Source organism: Rhinoraja longicauda, chromosome 19 (genome assembly GCF_053455715.1).
Source record: "Rhinoraja longicauda isolate Sanriku21f chromosome 19, sRhiLon1.1, whole genome shotgun sequence".
NCBI classification, from domain to species: domain Eukaryota; kingdom Metazoa; phylum Chordata; class Chondrichthyes; order Rajiformes; family Arhynchobatidae; genus Rhinoraja; species Rhinoraja longicauda.
In genome coordinates this window covers 20,120,948-20,139,239 of record NC_135971.1, presented here as the reverse complement: position 1 = coordinate 20,139,239, position 18,292 = coordinate 20,120,948, and the positions used below count along the sequence as shown (strand labels likewise).

The 18,292-nt window shown below is 48.1% G+C and overlaps 1 long non-coding RNA gene across 2 annotated transcripts in view; it reads left to right on the top strand.

Moving 5' to 3' along the window:
- LOC144602724 (uncharacterized) overlaps positions 1 to 13,189 on the top strand; it is a 28,138-nt gene extending 14,949 nt beyond the window's left edge. For both annotated transcript variants that reach the window (XR_013548491.1, XR_013548490.1), the window contains 3 exons: positions 4,535 to 4,749; positions 7,566 to 7,669; positions 12,170 to 13,189. This is a non-coding gene — a long non-coding RNA (uncharacterized LOC144602724). The remainder of the gene's footprint in view (positions 1 to 4,534; positions 4,750 to 7,565; positions 7,670 to 12,169) is intronic.
- The last annotated feature ends 5,103 nt before the right edge of the window (positions 13,190 to 18,292 follow it).

Genomic DNA, 18,292 nt, shown 5'->3' with positions numbered 1-18,292 from the left:
ATTTAAGGGACCCATCATTTCTTATTCTCAGTTTATTTCTTTTCCCTTCTTTCTCTCCTACATATTGGGACTGAGTGTTTCCCTTTTCTGCCTCCTGCCTCACACACTGCCTATTAGCTATCTGTGTTTGAGTCCCTCCCCCCAACCGTACTAGTTTAAAGTCTCCGCAGTTATTTTAGCAAATCTCCCCGCCAGGATATTGGTTCCCCTCGGGTTCAGATGCAACCCGTCCTTTTTGTACAGGTCATACTTCCCCCAGAAGAGGTCCCAATGATCCAGAAACTTGAAACCCTGCTCCCTGCACCAGTTCCTCAGCCACGTATTTATCCTCCACCTCACTCCATTCCTATTCTCACTATCGCGTGGCACAGGCAGTAAGCCTGAGATTATTACTTTGGAAGTCCTTTTTTTTAACTCTCTTCCTAGCCCCCTGAATTCTCTTTTCAGGACCTCTTCCCTTATCCTACCTATATTGTTGGTACCTATATGTACCACGACCTCTGGCTCCTCTCCCTCCCCTTTCAGGATATCCTGGACACGCTCAGACACATCCCGGACACCGGCACCAGGGAGGCAAACCACCATCCGGGTCTCCCGACTGCGTCCACAGAAACGCCTATCTGACCCCCTCACTATAGAGTCCCCTATTACTACTGCTCTCCTCTTCCTTTCCCTACCCTTCTGAGCAACAGGGCCGGACTCCTTGCCAGAGGCCCGGGCACCGTCGTTGCCCCCAGGTAGGCTGTCCCCCCCAACAGTACTTAAACAGGAGTACTTATTTCCAAGGGGTACAGCCACCGGGGTACTCCCTAGTCCCTGCCTCTGTTCCTTGCCCCCCCCTAACAGTGACCCACTTGTCTACCTCCCGTGGTCTAGGAGTGACCACCTCCCTGTAACTCCTATCTATAACCTCCTCACTCTCCCTGATCAGACGGAGGTCATCAATCTGCCGCTCCAGGTTCCTAATACGGTCCCTTAGGAGCCCCATCTCGTCACACCTGGCGCAGATGTGGATGTCTGGAAGACTATCAGACTCCCAGATTCCCCACATCTGACACCCAGAACAAAAAACTGCCCTGGCAGTCATACTCTCCAAACAAAGCCCTGCGCTCGGTTACTAAACCTACCGCCCGGCCGCTACTCCAACCGCTCCAACCGCCCACCCAAAACCGCCTACCTGTGAATACGTGTCTGGCTGGGTCGAGACTGGGTTGAAAGGATTAATGTGGTCATCGAGCTGTACAGCGTGGAAACAGGCCCCCCAGCCCACCTTGTCCATGTCGGCCACCTTGGCATGCTGGGCTAGTCCCGTTTGCCTGCATTTGGTCCACAGGCCTCTTAAACCCTTCCTATCCTAATATTTGGGTGGCGCTACGATAGAGTTGCTGCCTTACAGGGCTGGCAGCACCGGAGACCCGGGTTCGATCCCGACTACGGGTGCTGTCTGTATTGAGTTTGTACGTTCTCCCCGTGACCGCGTGCGTTTTTCCCGAGATCTTCGCCCACACTCCAAAGACGTACAAGTTTGTAGGTAAATTGGCTTGGTAAATGTAAATATTGTCCCCAGTGTGTGTAGAAAAGTGTTCATAGTCGCGTATCGCAGTTCGGCGCAGACTTGGTGGGCCGAAGGACCTGTTTCCACACTGTATCTCTAAACAAAACTAGACTAAAATCTGGTCGGAAGGGACTGTAGATGCTAACACTCACCTAAACCGAAGAGAGACAGAAAATGCCAGAGTAACTCAGTGGGACAGGCAGCTTCTCTGGAGAAAAGGAATGAAAAAGCTTAGGAAGGAACTGCAGCATCACTTATTCCTGTTCTCCAGAGATGCTGCCTGACCCGCTGAGTTACTCCAGCATTTTGTGTCTATCTTAGGAATAGAGTGAACATGGCCAGTGTTTCACAGTATGTCGGGCGGTAGGATAAAGGCTGGTGGATGGATGGTGGAACTGAATGTCCTCTGTATCCAACTCCCCCTATAAACCGCTAAACACTGGCAACCCTTCCTCCTCACCCTCAGTACCATTGCATTATCGCAACCCAAAACACTTGACTTGCATCCTACCCGATCTTAACTAACCTGCTGAGTTCATCCAACATAGGTAGACACAAAAAGCTGGAGTAACTCAGCGAGTCAGCCAGCCTCTGTGGAGAATAGGGATAGGTGACGTTTGGGGTCTAGACCCTTCTTCAGACTGAGAGTCAGGGGAAAGGGAAACGGGAGACACAGACGGTCGAAAGATGTGCAAAGAAGTAACGATGATAAAGGAAACAGGCCATTGTTAGCTGTGGGCTAGGTGAAAAGGAGTTACAGACAATGAGACTCAACAAGATGATGTTGACAACGACTGGGGTAGTGGAGGAACGGAGAGAGAGTGTAGGAAGGAATTGCAGATGCTGGTTTACACCGAAGAGAGACACAAAATGCTGGAGTAACTCAGCGGGGCAGGCAGCATCTCTGGACAGAAGGAATGGGTGACGTTTCGGAATGAGACGAGGGTCGACAATTCTGTATTTATGTTATTGAAAAAACAACCTGCGAGTGGGTTTATTCAGAAGTTAACCAGCCGATTTTTCACTTACAGTAGAAACATAGAAAATAGGTGCAGGAGTAGGCCATTCGGCCCTTCGAGCCTGCACCGCCATTCAATATGATCATGGCTGATCATCCAGCCTGTACCTGCCTTCTCTCCATACCCCCTGATCCCTTTAGCAAAAAGGGCCACATCTAACTCCCTCTTAAATATAGCCAATGAACTGGCCTCAACTACCTTCTGTGGCAGAGAATTCCACAGACTCACCACTCTCTGTGTGAAGAAATGTTTTCTCATCTCGGTCCTAAAAGACTTCCCCCTTATCCTTAAGCTGTGACCCCTGGTTCTGGACTCCCCCAACATCGGGAACAATCTTCCCGCATCTAGCCTCTCCAACCCCTTAAGAATTTTATATGTTTCTATAAGATCCCCCCTCAGTCTTCTAAATTCCAGCGAGTACAAGCCCAGTCTATCCAGTCTTTCCACATATGTAAGTCCCGCCATCCCAGGGATCAATCTGGTGAACCTTCTCTCAAAGCAAAGCAAAACACACGGCAAAGTTAATCACCAATTGTAACACTCGTGAGCCTTTGATGGTCACATTCAGCTTTACAGACAGAGATCGAGGTCTCGGTTTCTCAGCTTTGGAACCTTTAATAGGCAGACAGCTTATCACTTCATCTAAAGGTCATGGTGTGAAGCCAGAAACTGAATGTACAGCAGCCGTGTAGAAAGCGTAACCTCACCTCCAGCGTCTCGGTCCAATATATCATTGAATCTGCACTCATTGTTTCCATCGACTAACCCTGTCCTAGCCAGAACACACAAAGAACCTGTCACTTACGAAAACCACCAAACCAACGAAGGACTATGTGGAAACACAAAGAACTGCAGATGCTGATATTAATAAAACACTAATTGTTGGAGTTACTCAGCAGGTCAGGCAGCATCTCTGGGGGACAGGGAGAGGCGATGTTTCAGTGTGGGGCCTTTCCTCAGATGGGTCTGAAATGTCGCTTCTCCATGTCCTCCAGTTAAACATTATGCCCCACTCCATCCCTCCCTCCCCCTTCCTCGTTCTCCGACTAGTCTGACTGCCCCCCTGATTAAACTTTATCTCTGTTTACTTTGTTATCATCTTCCCCGAGCTAACAATGAACTACATTACCCTTGATCTGCATCCCCTTTCATGTATTGTTTTCGCACCTTACACTTCCTTATCTCTGTGTCTCCCTCTCCCCTGACTCTCAAGCTGCAGAAGGGTCTCCACCTGAAACGTCACCCATTCCTTCCCTCCAGAGATGCTGCCTGTCCCGCTGAGTTACTCCAGCATTTTGCGTTTATCTTTGGTGTAAACCAGCATCTGCAGTTCCTTCCTACACATGCCCCACTGGATCTCTCTCCTTCTCCCGACACATCTGTAATGCTGATTCATTCTTGCACGCACATCTGTCATTCCTTGAGCCACATCTGTTTGTTCCAGTAATCAAAAGTGAACCCATGTTACACTTACAACTGCCCTTCTTCACCAGCAACAGGGTGATCGCTGATCGGCGCGGAGGGCTTGTTTCTGCACTGCACCTCTAAAAACTAAAGTCTAAAGCAAGTCAATATTCTAATATGCTTACCTTATATATTATATTTTTATTACATTTGGTCCTATCAATTTCAAGGTGGCACGGTGGCGCAGCGATAGAGCTGCTGCCTTACAGAGTCAAGAGTCCCTGGTTTAATCCTGCCTATGGGTGCTGTCTGTACGGAGTTTGTACGTTCTCCCTGTGACCACGTGGGCTTTCTCCGGGTGCTCCAGGTTCCTCCCACACTCAAAAGATGTGCAGGTTTGTAGGTTAATTGGCTTTGGTAAAATTGGAAATTGTCCCTAGTGTGTAGGATAATGTTAGTGTACGGGATGATCGCTGGTCTGAGCGGACTCGGTGGGACTGTTTCCGCGCTGTATCTCAAAAGTAAAGCAAATTTATTTCCCCTTTTCTCTTTGCAGAGTCAATAAAAGTACTTCATCACAAGGCAACAGTTTAGGCGGCGGCACGGTGGCGCAGTGGTAGAGTTGCTGCCTAACAGCGAATGCAGCGCCGGAGACTCAGGTTCGATCCTGACAACGGGCGCCGTCTGTATGGAGTTTGCACGTTCTGCCCGTGACCTGCGTGGGTTTTCTCCGAGATCTTCGGTTTCCTCCCACACTCCAAAGACGTGCAGGTATGTAGGTTAATTGGCTGGGCAAATGTTAAAATTGTCCCTAGTGGATGTAGGATAGTGTTAGTGTGCGGGGATCGCTGGGCGGCGCGGACCCGATGGGCCGAAGGGCCTGTTTCTGCTCTGTATCTCCAAAAATAAAAAAAATAAAAAAATTAAAAGTAAAAAATTGGGAAAATGTTGGAGAGTGCAAAGTTTAGCTTCACACCAAAAATGGTGCCAGGCCCAAATAATCGAGGAAATGTGTAGGAAGGAACTGCCGACGCTGGTTTACACTAAAGATAGACACAAAAAGTTGGAGTAACTCAGCAGGACAGGTCGCAGCTCCATCCAAGACTGCAAGAAATTGCAGCAAATCGTGTACGCAGCCCAGACCATTACACAAACCAACCTCCCTTCCATTGCCTCCATCTACACCTCAGGCTGCCTTGGCAAGGCCAACAGCACAATCAGGGATGGGTCGCACCCTGACCACTCCCTCTTCTCCCCGCTCCCATCGGGCAAGAGGTACAGAAGTGTGAAAACGCACACCTCCAGATTCAGGGACAGTTATTCCCAGCTGTTATTAGGCAACTGAACCATCCAACCACAACCACGACCACAATACGATATAATAGAACTTTATTTATCCCAGGAGGGAAATTGATCTGCCAACAGTCATAAAAACTCACGATACATGAAACATGAAACTAAAATGACGAGCGGAAAGTCCAGGATTGGGGATGTGCAAAGATTGGAGCGGGGGGGGGGGGGGGGGGGGGGGGAGGGGAGTCAGTCTACCCCACGACAGAAGGGGGAGGGGTTGTACAGTTTGACAGCCACAGGGAAGAAGGATCTCCTGTGGCGTTCTGTGCTGCATCTTGGTGGAACCAGTCTGTTGCTGAAGGTGCTCCTCAGGTTGACCAGTGTGTCATGGAGGGGGTGAGCTGTTATTGTACAAAATGCTCCGCAGTTTGAGGAGCATCCTCCCCTCCTGGACCATCTCTCGTGAATCCAACTCCACCCCCAGGACGGAGCCAGCCTTCCTGATGAGCTTGTTGTTCCTGTTGGCATCAGCGGCCTTTGCCCTGCTGCCCCAGCACACGGCAGCGAAGAAGATGGCACTGGCCACCACCGATTGGTAGAACATCTGCAGCATCTCAGTACAGATGATGAAGGAGCGGAGCCTGCTCGAAAAGTACAGCCGGCTCTGCCCCTTCTTGTACAGGGCCTCAGTGTTCCTGGAATTTAGAAGGATGAGGGGGGATCTCATTGAAACATATAAGATAATTAGGGGATTGGACACATTAGAGGCAGGAAACATGTTCCCAATGTTGGGGGCGTCCAGAACAAGGGGCCACAGTTTAAGAATAAGGGGTAGGCCATTTAGAACGGAGATGAGGAAGAACTTTTTCAGTCAGAGAGTGGTGAAGGTGTGGAATTCTCTGCCTCAGAAGGCAGTGGAGGCCAGTTCGTTGGATGCATTCAAGAGAGAGCTGGATAGAGCTCTTAAGGATAGCGGAGTGAGGGGGTATGGGGAGAAGGCAGGAACGGGGTACTGATTGAGAGTGATCAGCCATGATCGCATTGAATGGCGGTGCTGGCTCGAAGGGCTGAATGGCCTACTCCTGCACCTATTGTCTATTGTCTATTGTTTACCGTATTGGTAAACTCCAAGACATTTGTACTCCTTGGTGAACTGCACATCCACACCATTGATGGAGACAGGGGTCAGGGGTGTTCTTCTCCAGGTAAAGTCCACCACTAACTCCTCAGTCTTGTTGGTGTTGAGCTGCAGGTGATTCAGCCCATCCCACTCAACAAAGTCGTCGACTACACCTCTGTATTCAGCTTCCCTCCCCTCACTGATGCAGCCCACGATTGCAGAGTCATCCGAAAACCTCTGCAGGTGGCAGCAGCAGAGGGCAGTGCTGAACTACGATCTACTTCTTTGGTGATGCTCGGACTATCCTTGATCGGACTTTGCTGGCTTTCCCTTGTGCAAAACGTTATTCCCTTATCATGTACCTACAACAAACAAATCATCCTCCAACATTTCTGTCACCTACAACGGGAGCCCACTACTGGCCACATCTTCCCATCCCCTCCCCTTTCTGCGTTCCGCAGAGACCATTCCCTCCGTAACTCCCTGGTCCACTCGTCCCTTCCTACCCAAACCACCCCATCCCCGGGCACTTTCCCCTCTAACCGCAGGAAATGCAACACCTGTCCCTTTTCCTCCCCCCTCAATTCCATCCAAGGACCCAAACAGTCTTTCCAGGTGAGACAGAGGTTCACCTGCACCTCCTCCAACCTCATCTATTGTATCCGCTGCTCTCGATGTCAACTTCTTTACATCAGCCCAGTGGTATGAACATTGACTTCTCCAACTTTAGATAGTTCCTCTGTCCCTCTCTTCCCCTCCCCCTTCCCAGTTCTCCCTCTATCTTCCTGTCCCCACCTATATCCTTCCTTTGTCCCGCCCCCCTGGCATCAGTCTGAAGAAGGGTCTCGACCCGAAACGTCACCCATTCCTTCTCTCCTGAGATGCTGCCTGACCTGTTGAGTTACTCCAGCATTTTGTGAAATAAATACCTTCGATATGTACCTACACACTGTACATGGATCGATTGTAATCATGTATTGTCTTTCTGCTGACTAGTTAGCACGCAACAAGAGCTTTTCACTGTACCTCGGTACACGTGACAATAAACTAAACTCAGTTCATGTGCACACACTGAATTTTTTTTTACTGTTTATTATATTGTTTACAGTGTGCAATGTTTACAGTCTGAAGAAAAGTCTCAATCTAAAACGTCACCCATTCCTTCTCTCCACAGATGCTGCCTGAGTTATTCCAGCTTTTTGTGTCGATCTTCGGTTTAAACCAGCATCTGCAGTTCCTTCCTACACTATGTTTACATATTCTGTTGTGCTGTTGCAGGTAAGAATTTCAATGTTCTACCTGAATGGACAAATGACAATAAAACACTCTTGACTTTACTCTTGATTCTGGCACAAGTAGTTCACTTGCAAATCTGGACAGTCGAGAGTTGGTTGCACGATGCTCTATTTCTTGGAAATATGACTTCCTGATTATTAAAGTACCGAGCAAAGGATACCGCTGTTAGTCCAGCTCTGCAGAAAAGGAAGCCGCAGATTGATAAGCAGAACAATGGGCTGTACATGATGTGTTTCTACGTGAAGTGGGTCACAGGTTTGGGCAGTACTTCTTCTTGAAATGAGCACTTCGCAGTTCAATCATTCGGCCAGTGTTTTGTCTTCCAAAAAGAAACTGTATTCAGAATAAAACATACATACAAAAACAAAAACCAAGGGAGAATGTCACTGAGATGTCCAAACAGCATTGGAACAGGCTCTTCAACCCATCAAGGCCATCAAACACCACAGTGGAACAGTGGTAGAGTTGTTGCCTTGCAGCGCTGGAGTTGTATCTTGGGTTCAACCTGCAGGGTTATTCAAGAGTCTGGGGTCAAAAGTAACAAAAGGTCAAAAGTCCCTCAGTGCACCCCTGAGGGAGTGCAGCGTAGGTTCACCAGGTTAATTCCTGGGATGGTGGGACTGACATATGACAAAAGAGTGGATCACCTGGGCTTACATTCACTGGAATTTAGAAGGGTGAGAGGGGATCTTAGAGAAACATTTTAAATTATCAAGGGATTGGACAGGTTATTTGCAGGAAAATTATTCCTGGGGGAATCGAGAACCAGGGGTCGCACAGTCTAAGAATAAGGGGTAGGCCATTTAGGACTGAGATGAGGAAAAACCTCTTCACCCACAGAGTTGTGAATCTGTGGAATTCTCTGCCACAGAAGGCCCTGGAGGCCAATTCACTGGATGAATTCAAGAAAGAGTTAGATTTAGCTCTTAGGACTAATGGAATGAAGGAATGTCAGGAGAAAGCAGGAACGGGGTACTGATTCTGAATGATCAGCCATGATCATATTCAATGGTGATGCATGCTCGAAGGGCTGAATGGCCTACTCCTGCACCTGCTTTCCATGTTTCTGTCTGAAAGGGAAGAAGCTGTTTTTAAATGTGGAGGTCAGTTCTCAGGCTGCAGTACCTTTTTCCTGAGGGTCGCAGCGAGGTGAGAGTGTGGCCAGGGTGGTGTGGGTCTTCAATGACAAGGGCTGCCTTCTTGAGGTCCACTGGTAAAGACGTTATATAAATGCACACTGTTGTTTGACAGCTGAGCGGCACGGTGGTGCTGCGTTACTGCTGTGCCACCATGCCACCCCCTGACCACATTTCTGACAATGGCTCTTATCAGGTATCTGGTTAAAGTTTTGAGCAGGTTGTCAGTCTGAGTTCTGAAAGTGTTTCCATTCAATTGCTCTGAGCGGGTTTTTGGTTAAGGCTTCGACAATGTTGCTAATTGTGGTTGTAGCCTCCTTTCCAAGTAAGCTTCTGAGCAGTTTTCTGATTAAGGTGTTGACCAGATTTCCAGATCTACTGTAGAAACAAGGAACTGCAGATGCTTGTTTAAAAAAAAAAGACACAATTTGCTGGAGTAACACAGCAGGCCAGGTAGCATCTGTGGAGATTGTGGATAGGTGACATTTCAGGTCAGGACCCTTCTTCTGTATCATTTAACAGTTTGGGAGATGATGGCCTGGATTTTGTCTGTGGGGTCATGGTCAAGGGGTAGGTGTGAGGGGTCATGGTCAAGGGGTAGGTATGAGGAGGTGTCTGAGAGCTGGCTGCTGGCCCCAGCACGGTGGAGTTTCGACCACAACGGAACCTCCCTTGTTGGCAAGTTTAATGACAATGTCGGGATTGTTACGATACGATACGATAGAACTTTATTGATCCCCATAAGGACCCAAACAGTCTTTCCAGGTGAGGCAGAGGTTCACCTGCACCTCCTCCAACCTCATTTACTGTATCCGCTGTTCCAGATGTCAACTTCTCTACATCGGCGAGACCAAACTCAGGCTCGGCCATCGTTTCATTCAACACCTTCGCTCAGTCCGCCTTAACCAACCTGATCTGCCGGTGGCTCAGCACTTCAACTCCCCCTCCCACTCCCAGTCTGACCTTTCTGTCCTGGGCCTCCTGCGTTGTCATAGTGAGGCCCACCACAAATTGGAGGAACATCATCTCATATTTCGCTTGGGCAGCTTACACCCCAGCGGTATGAACATTGATTGCTCTAACTTCAGATGGTTGCTCTGTCCCTCTCTTTCCCCTCCCCATTCCCAGATCTCCCACTGTCTTCCTGTCTCCAACTACATCCTACCTTTGTCCCGTCCCCTCATCTGATATCAGTCTGAAGAAGGGTCTTGAACCGAAACGTCACCCATTCCTTCTCTCCTGAGATGCTGCCCGACCTGCTGAGTTACTCCAGCATTTTGTGATACCCATAGGGAAATTGGTCAGCCATCAGTCATAACACACAATGTGTAGGAAGGAATTGCAGATGCTGGTTTAAACCGAAGCTAGACACAAAATGCAGGAGTAACTCAGTGGGACAGGCAGTATCTCTGGAGAGAAGGAATGGGTGACGTTTCGAGTCTGAAGAAGGGTCTCGACCCAAAACGTCACCCATTCCTTCTCTCCAGAGATGCTGCCTGTCCCGCTGAGTTACTCCAGCTTTTTGTGTCTACCTGCAGTCATAAAACACAAAATACGTGAAACATGAAATCAAGGTGAAGAGTGGAAAGGATTGGTGATGTGCATAGATTGGGGGGGGGGGTGGGGGGGGGGGAGGAGTCAGTCTACCCCACTACAGAATGGGGAGGAGTTGTACAGTTTGATAACGACAGGGAAGAAGGATCTCCTGTGGCGTTCTGTGCTGCATCTTGATGGAACCAATCCGTTGCTGAAGGTACTCCTCAGGTTGACCAGTGTGTCATGGAGGGGGTGAGCTGTATTGTCCAAGATAGACATAGAAACATAGACAATAGGTGCAGGAGGAGGCCATTTGGCCCTTTGAGCCAGCACTGCCATTCATTGTGATCATGGCTGATCATCCACAATCAGTAACCCGTGCCTGCCTTCTCCCCATATCCCTTGAATCCGCTAGCCCCGAAGGCTCTATCTAACTCCCTTTTAAATTCATCCAGTTAATTGGCCTCCACTGCCCTCTGTGGCAGAGAATTCCACAAATTCACAACTCTCCGGGTGAATTTTTTTTTTCTCATCTCAGTTTTAAATGGCCTCCCCTTTACTCTTAGACTGTGGCCCCTGGTTCTGGACTCCCCCAACATTTTGAACATTTTTCCTGCATCTAGCCTGTCCAGTCCTTTTATAATTTTATAAGATCCCCTCCCATCCTTCTAAATTCCAGTGAATACAAGCCCAGTCTTTCCAATCTTTCCTTATATGACAGTCCCGCCATCGCGGGGATGAACCTTGTGAACCTATGCGGCACTGTCTCAATAGCAAGGCTGTCCTTCCTCAAATTAGGAGACCAAAACTGCACACAATACGCCAGATGTGGTCTCACCAGGGCCCTGTACAACTGCAGAAAGACCTCTTTACTCCCATACTCAAATCGCAGTGGGCTATGGGTACAGTGTGGGTGAGATTGGAGTGGGTAAGGCGAGTAGAAGTCAAGATGGTTGGTGTCAGTTGAAAATAAAAATGCTGTAGAAGGATCCCAACCCAAAACGTCACCAATCCATGATCTCCAGAGATGCTGCCTGACCTGCTGAGTTACTCCAGCACTTTGCGCCTTCTTTGTGAAAATAAGTTAATTCCCGGGATGGCAGGACAAACATATGATGAAAGAATGGATCGACTGGGCTTATGTTCACTGGAATTTAGAAGGATGAGAGGGGAGCTTCTGAGAACATGTAAAATTATTAAGGGATTGGACAGCCTTGAGGCAGGAAAAATGTTCCCAGTGTTGGGGGAGTCCAGAACCAGGGGTCAACGTTTAAGAATAAGGGGTAGGCCATTTGGGACTGAGATGAGGAAAAACTTTTTCACCCAGCGAGTTGTGAATCTGTGGAATTCTCTGCCACAAAAGGCAGTGGAGGCCAATTCACTGGATGTATTCAAGAGATAGTTGGATGTGGCTTTTAGGGCTAATGGAATCAGGGGATATGGGGGAAAAGCAGGAATGGGGTAGATTCCAGATGATCAGCCATGATCATATTGAATGGAGGTGCTGGCTCGAAGGGCCGAATGGCATCTGCAGTTCTTGTTTATGCAATCAATCTAGAAACATGGTCAAAACCTTAAATAGCAAGCTGGTCAAAGCATAACACATGGGAGCAGAATTAGGCCATTCAGCCCATCATGTCCATTCCGCCATTCAATAATGGTTGATCTATCTTTCTCTTTCAACAGCTATCTTCTGCCTTCTCCCAGTAACCTTTGACACCCTTACTAAACAAGAACCTATCAATCTTTGCCTTCAAAATACCTAATGACCCACTGAGTTACTCCATCACTCTGTGTCTTTTTTTTCTAGATCTACTTCTTCGGACTGAGAGTAAAATCAACCTGTCACAAAAAAAAACTCTTTTCATTGGATCATTCCTGAAAGATTTTCTGAATAATTTCCTGCCAAAAATAGCAGGACTGTTCAACGTTTCACTGACTGTCTCGTATAACGCTATTCAACAAGAAAACGAATCTCTGGTTGTTAACACACACCTCGCATTTTACCAAGGTCCTCATTTGAAGGGAAACCCTCTCCCCTGACTCATTCTGAAGAAGGGTCTCGACCCCAAAAGTTACCTATTCCTGTTTTCCAGAGATGCTGCCTGACCCGCTGAGTTATTCCAGCATTCTGTGTCCATCTTCGGTGTCAACCAGCATCTGCAGTTCCTTTATAGACTTTCTTGATCTTAACTCTCTCTCTTGTATAACTTTGTCATACAAGAATTGCAGCCACCACAAGCAGCGGTAGAGTTGCTGCCGTCCAGCGATTACAGCGCCGGAGACCCGGGTTCCAACCCGACTACGGGTACTGTCTGCACGGAGTTTGTACGTTCTCCCCGTGACCTGCGGGGGTTTTCTCCGAGAACGTCGGTTTCCTCCCACACTCCAAAGACGTACAGTTTTGTGGGTTAATTGGCTTGGTTTCAATGTGAAATTGTCCCTCGTGTGTGTAGGATAGTGTTAATGTGCAGGGATCGCTGGTCGTGCGGACTCGGTTGACCAAAGGGCCTGTTTCCACGCTGTATTTCTAAACTAAACTAAACTGCACAGCAATGAGACAATAAAAGGAAAATCCGGTCTTGCTGTGTGTTGATGGAGGAACATGATGAAAGAAACTATGGAGATGCAACTAAAAGATTAAGAACTGGAACATAACTATCAGACAAAGACACTGGGCGTTCAACGAACAACTTTCACACAGAACACACACAGCTGAGAGAGCATAGTCTCAAGGAAGCAGAACACACACAGCTGAAACAGGCTTTCTTATCTATATAGGGCGATTAGAATGCTCCAAACACCACGGCAATCATGTTCATTGTTCACTGTTCTGTCTAGGTTGTTATCAGTTGCAACCTTTGAGCTCAGCAGCTGCCATTTGTCACTGTGTTTGGTAAACCTGTTCTCAGGCAGTTAACAGTCCATTGCCAGAGTGAAGCTAAATGCAAATTGCAGGAACCACAGCTCACATTTCGGTTGGGCAGCTTGTAACCCAGTGGTATGATATTGATTTCTCTACCTTCAAGTAACTCCGGTATTTCCCCTCTCTCTATCCCTCCCCCATCCAAGTCGCACCAGCTTCTACGTTTTCACCCAACAGCTGACAAGGCCCGTTTCCATCATTATTAATTTTTTGCATACCTTTCCATTCTTTATCTCTCCACATCGTCGTCTATATCTCTCGTTTCCCTTATCCCTAACTAGTCTGCTGAAGGGTCTCGACCTGAAACGTCATCCATTTTTTCTCTCCAGAGATGTTGCCTGTCCCGCTGAGTTACTCCAGCGTTTTGTGTCTATATGTATTGTACTATGTTCAATCTACAGCATCATGGTGAAGTGTGGTGATATCATAGAGTCATAGAGTGTGTCCATATCCCTCCAAACTTGCCCTATCCATGTACCTGTCTAACTGTTTCTTAAACATTGGGATGGTCATAGAAACAAAGAAAATAGGTGCAGGAGGAGGCCATTTGGCCCTTTCAGCCAGCATCGCCATTCATTGTGATCATGGCTGATCATCCACAATCAGTACCCTGTTCCTGCCTTTTCCTCATATCCTTGATCCCACTAGCCCCAAGAACTCTATCTAACTCTCTTTTAAATTAATCCAGTGAATTGGCCTCCATTGCCTTCGGTGGCAGAAAATCCCGCAAATTCACAACTCTGGGTGAAAAACGTTTTTCTCACCTCTGTTTTAAATGGCTTCCCCTTTATTCTTAGACTGTGGCTCCTAGTTCTGGACTCCCCCAACATTGGGAATATTATTCCTGCATCTAGCTTGTCCAGTCCTTTCATGATTCCTGCCTCATCTACCTCCTCTGGCAGTTTGTTCCATGCACCCACCACCCTTTGTGTGAAAATGCTACCCCTCAGATTCCTATTACATCTTTTCCCCTTCATCTTGAACCTATGTCCTCTGGCCGTCGATTCCCCTACTCTGGGCATGAGATTCTGTGCATCTACCCGATATATTCCTCTCATGATCCCCTGTGCTGATCTCACTCCGACCTGGCCTTGTTTTCTACTCAGAACCAGTTCAAAATAGATTATAGTTTTCAGCCTCGGTGAAACTAACTATTATCTCCCCCGTCCTTAAACAGTTGGTGCGGGCGGTGGTTTGATTCAGAGGTGGAACATTTAGTCAGTGTCTTTCTGATGACAGGAAGTCGCAAAGTCGTGCAGCAAACGTGCAGCTACCCCAGAGCAAAGCTTGCTTCCCCAAACTTCAACGCGATGGGCGACTGACTGAGATGCGTTGGTGACGTCAATGTGGGGTAGGGGAGTGGAGTTTGCTGGGGTGTTGTGTTCGAAAAAATCACCCGATTCAGAAAACAGAGTTTGATTCACTGTGTAATTTATTACGCTACCAAATAAGGCACATGCACTCACATTTCCCCGAATACCCCCGAACGCACTCGCAAACACAGCAGTGCACACCGCAGGATGTTCATTCTCTCGATCACCTGGCGCCGGTCACGGCACGGTGGCGCAGCGGTAGAGTTGCCGCCTTACAGCGCTTGCAGCGTTGGAGACCCGGGTTCGATACCGCCCACGGGTGCTGCGTCTGTACGGAGTTTGTACGTTCTCCCCGTGACCTGCGTGGGTTTTCTCCGAGATCTTCGGTTTACTCCCACACTCCAAAGACGTACAGGTTTGTAGGTAACTTGGCTTGGTAAATGTAAAAAATGTTCCAAGTGTGTGTAGGATGGCGTTAATGTGCGGGGATCACTGGTCGGGGTGGACTCGGTGGGCCGAAGGGCCTGTTTCCGCGCTGTATCTCTAAAATAACATGAAAAAAATAAAAATAAAACGAGACACAGTCCAAGGCTGGGGGGGAGGGATCTCTCATTTGAAAGGGCGCCCAACATGTTTAGATTACTTTAGTTTAGAGATACAGGATGGAAACAGGCCCTTCGGCCCACCGAGTCGGTGCCGCCCAGCGATCCCCGCACACAAACACTATACTACACACACGAGGGACAACTTTTACATTTTACACCAAGCCAATTAACCTACAAAACCTGTAAGTCTTTGGAGTGTGGGAGGAAACCGAAGTTCTCGGAGAAAACCCAGGCAGGTCACAGGGAGAACGTACAAACTCCGTACAGACAAGTACCTGCAGTCAGGATTCTTATCAGAGCAGACCCCCTCACTGCCCCCTCCCCGGGCCAACCATAAGCCCCCCGTTCTCTGCAACGTTTCTGTGCTACTAGTGGCAGGGGGCGAGTTGGGCTGAAGGGCCTGTTTCCACACTGTATCACTCTCTATGACTCTAGGACCACAGGACACAGGTTCAAGGTGAAGGAGAAAAAATTTAATAGGAATCTGAGGGGTAACTTTTTCACACAAATGGTGGTGGGTGTATGGAACAAGGTGCCAGATGAGGTAGTTGAGGCTGGGACTATCCTAAGCTTGAAGAAACAGTTGGACAGGTACATGGATAAGACAGGTTTGGAGGGATAAGGACCAAGCGCAGGCAGGTGGGACTAGTGTAGATGGGACGTGTTGGCCAGTGTGGGCAAGTTGGGCCGAATGGCCTGTTTCCACATTGTATCACGATGGCCCCTATTTCCTGCTCCATGTTGACCGAGTTGTCCTGCATGTGATGTAAGGGCAGTGAGGTGAGTGGGGTTTTCACACATCGAGTGTAGGTCACGCTAAGCAGAATAGAGAAATGCTGGTGGTTTTTGGTGCGTCACATAGAACGGCTTCAAGAGCAGTGTAGCAAGGAACTGCAGATGCTGATTTACACTGAAGATAGACACAGAATGCTGGAGTAACTCAGTGGGACAGGCAGCATCTCTGGAAAGAATGAATGAGTGACGTGTCAGGTCGAGACCCTTCTTCAGACATTAGAGTCAGGGGAGAGAGTTCCCCTTCAAATGAGGACCTTGGTAAAATGCAAGGTGTGTAATAATGTGCGCGACGTTTCGGGTCTGAAGAAGGGTCTCGACCTAAACGTCACCCATTCCTTCTCTCCAGAGACGCTGACCCGCTGAGTTACTCCAGCATTGTGTGCCCATCTTCAAGAGCAGGCTGCATGTCAGAAAATAACCTTTCAGCTGCTTGGTTGAACTGCTCAGATCACAGTGTGTTTTATAGTTAGGATTAGTTTAATGTAGAGATACAACAGTATGTGCCGAGTACGTGCCGACCAGCGGTCACTGCGTACACCAGCACTAAATAAAGCACTATTGATTATTGACTCTCCTACACACTGGGGACAATGTACAATTTTACCGAAGCCAATTAACTGTGTAGGAAGGAATTGCGGATGCTGGTTTAAACCGAAGATAGACGCAAAATGCTAGAGTAACTCAATAGGACAGGCAACATTTCTGGAGAGAAGGAATGGGTGACATTTCGGGTCGAAACCCTTCTTCAGACTGACCTGTCCGAAGAAAGGTCTTGATCCGAAACGTGACCCATTCCTTCTCTCCGGAGATGCTGCCTGTCCCGCTGAGTAACTCCAGCATTTGTGTCAACCAACAATCCGGTCTGTCTTTAGTGGGAGGAAACTGGAGCACCCGGCGGAAACTCATATGCTCATAGGGAAAGCATACAAACTCCATACAGACGGCACCCGTAGTCAGGATCAGATCCAGGTCTCTGGGGCTGTGAGGCAGCAACTCTACAGCGGTGCCACCGTGCCGCCAACTGAGTGTTTCTGAAATGAAGTTTTTGACTGGTAAACTCCAGTTGTTGCATTGGTTAGTTTAGTTTAGTTTAGAGATACAGTTCGGAAACAGGCCCTTCGGCCCACCGACTCTGCACAATAACATTATCCTACACACCCGAGGGACAATTTTACAATTATACTAGGCCAATTAACCTACAAACCTATCCGTCTTTGGAGTGTGGGAGGAAACTGAAGATCTCGGAGGAAATCCACACAGGTAACGGGGAGAGCAGAGAAACTCCATACAGACAGCACCCGTAGTCGGAATCGAACCCGGGTCACTGGCGCTGCAAGTGCAGTAAGGCAGCAACACTACAGCTGTGCCGCCGTGCCACACCTTGTCTCGGGGTCAAGGATCTCCAAGCCTTCCTGGCAGTGGACCACCTCAATGGCAATGATGCTGGGACCACTGAGCCGTATTGGTTTACACGGAGCTGTTCCTGGAAATGTCGTAGAGCATATTCATTGAGGGTAATTATGGGCACAGCATTCACCATGGGGCAAGGCAGATGGACCTCACATCTCATGCACCTCCTCCCGTTGGACCATCATTTTTCAAATGCCCTGGAAGTTAGGAATAAGGGATAGGCCATTTAGGACTATGATGAGGAAAAACACTTTCACCCAGAGAGTCGTGAATCTGTGGAATTTTCTGCCACAGGATGCCGTGAGGGCCAATTCAGATATAGCTCTTAGAGCTAATGGAATCAAGGGATATGGGGAGAAAGCAGGAACAGAGTACTGAACGTTCATACCGCTGGGTTGTAAACTGCCTAAGCAAAATATGACGTGCTGTTCCCCCAATCTGCATGTGGCTTCACTTTGCAACTGAAGGAGGCCCAGGACAGAAACATAGAAACATAGAAAAATAGGTGAAGGAGTAAGCCATTTGGCCCTTCGAGCCAGCACCGCCATTCAAAATGATCATGGCTGATCATCTAAAATCTGTATTTTTTAACATTCCTGCTTTTCCCCCATATCCCTTGATTCCTTTAGCCCAAAGAGCTAAATCTAATTCTCTCTTGAGAATATCCAGTGAATTGGCAGAGAATTCCACAGATTCACAACTCTCTGCATGAAAACATTGTTCCTCATCTCAGTCCTAAATGGCCGACCCCTTATTCTTAAACTGCAACCCCTGGTTCTGGACTCCCCCAATATTTTTCCTGCATCTAGCATAAGAATTTTTATATGTTTCTGTAAGATTCCCTCTCATCCTTCTAAATTCCAGTGCGTACAAGCCCAGTCGAA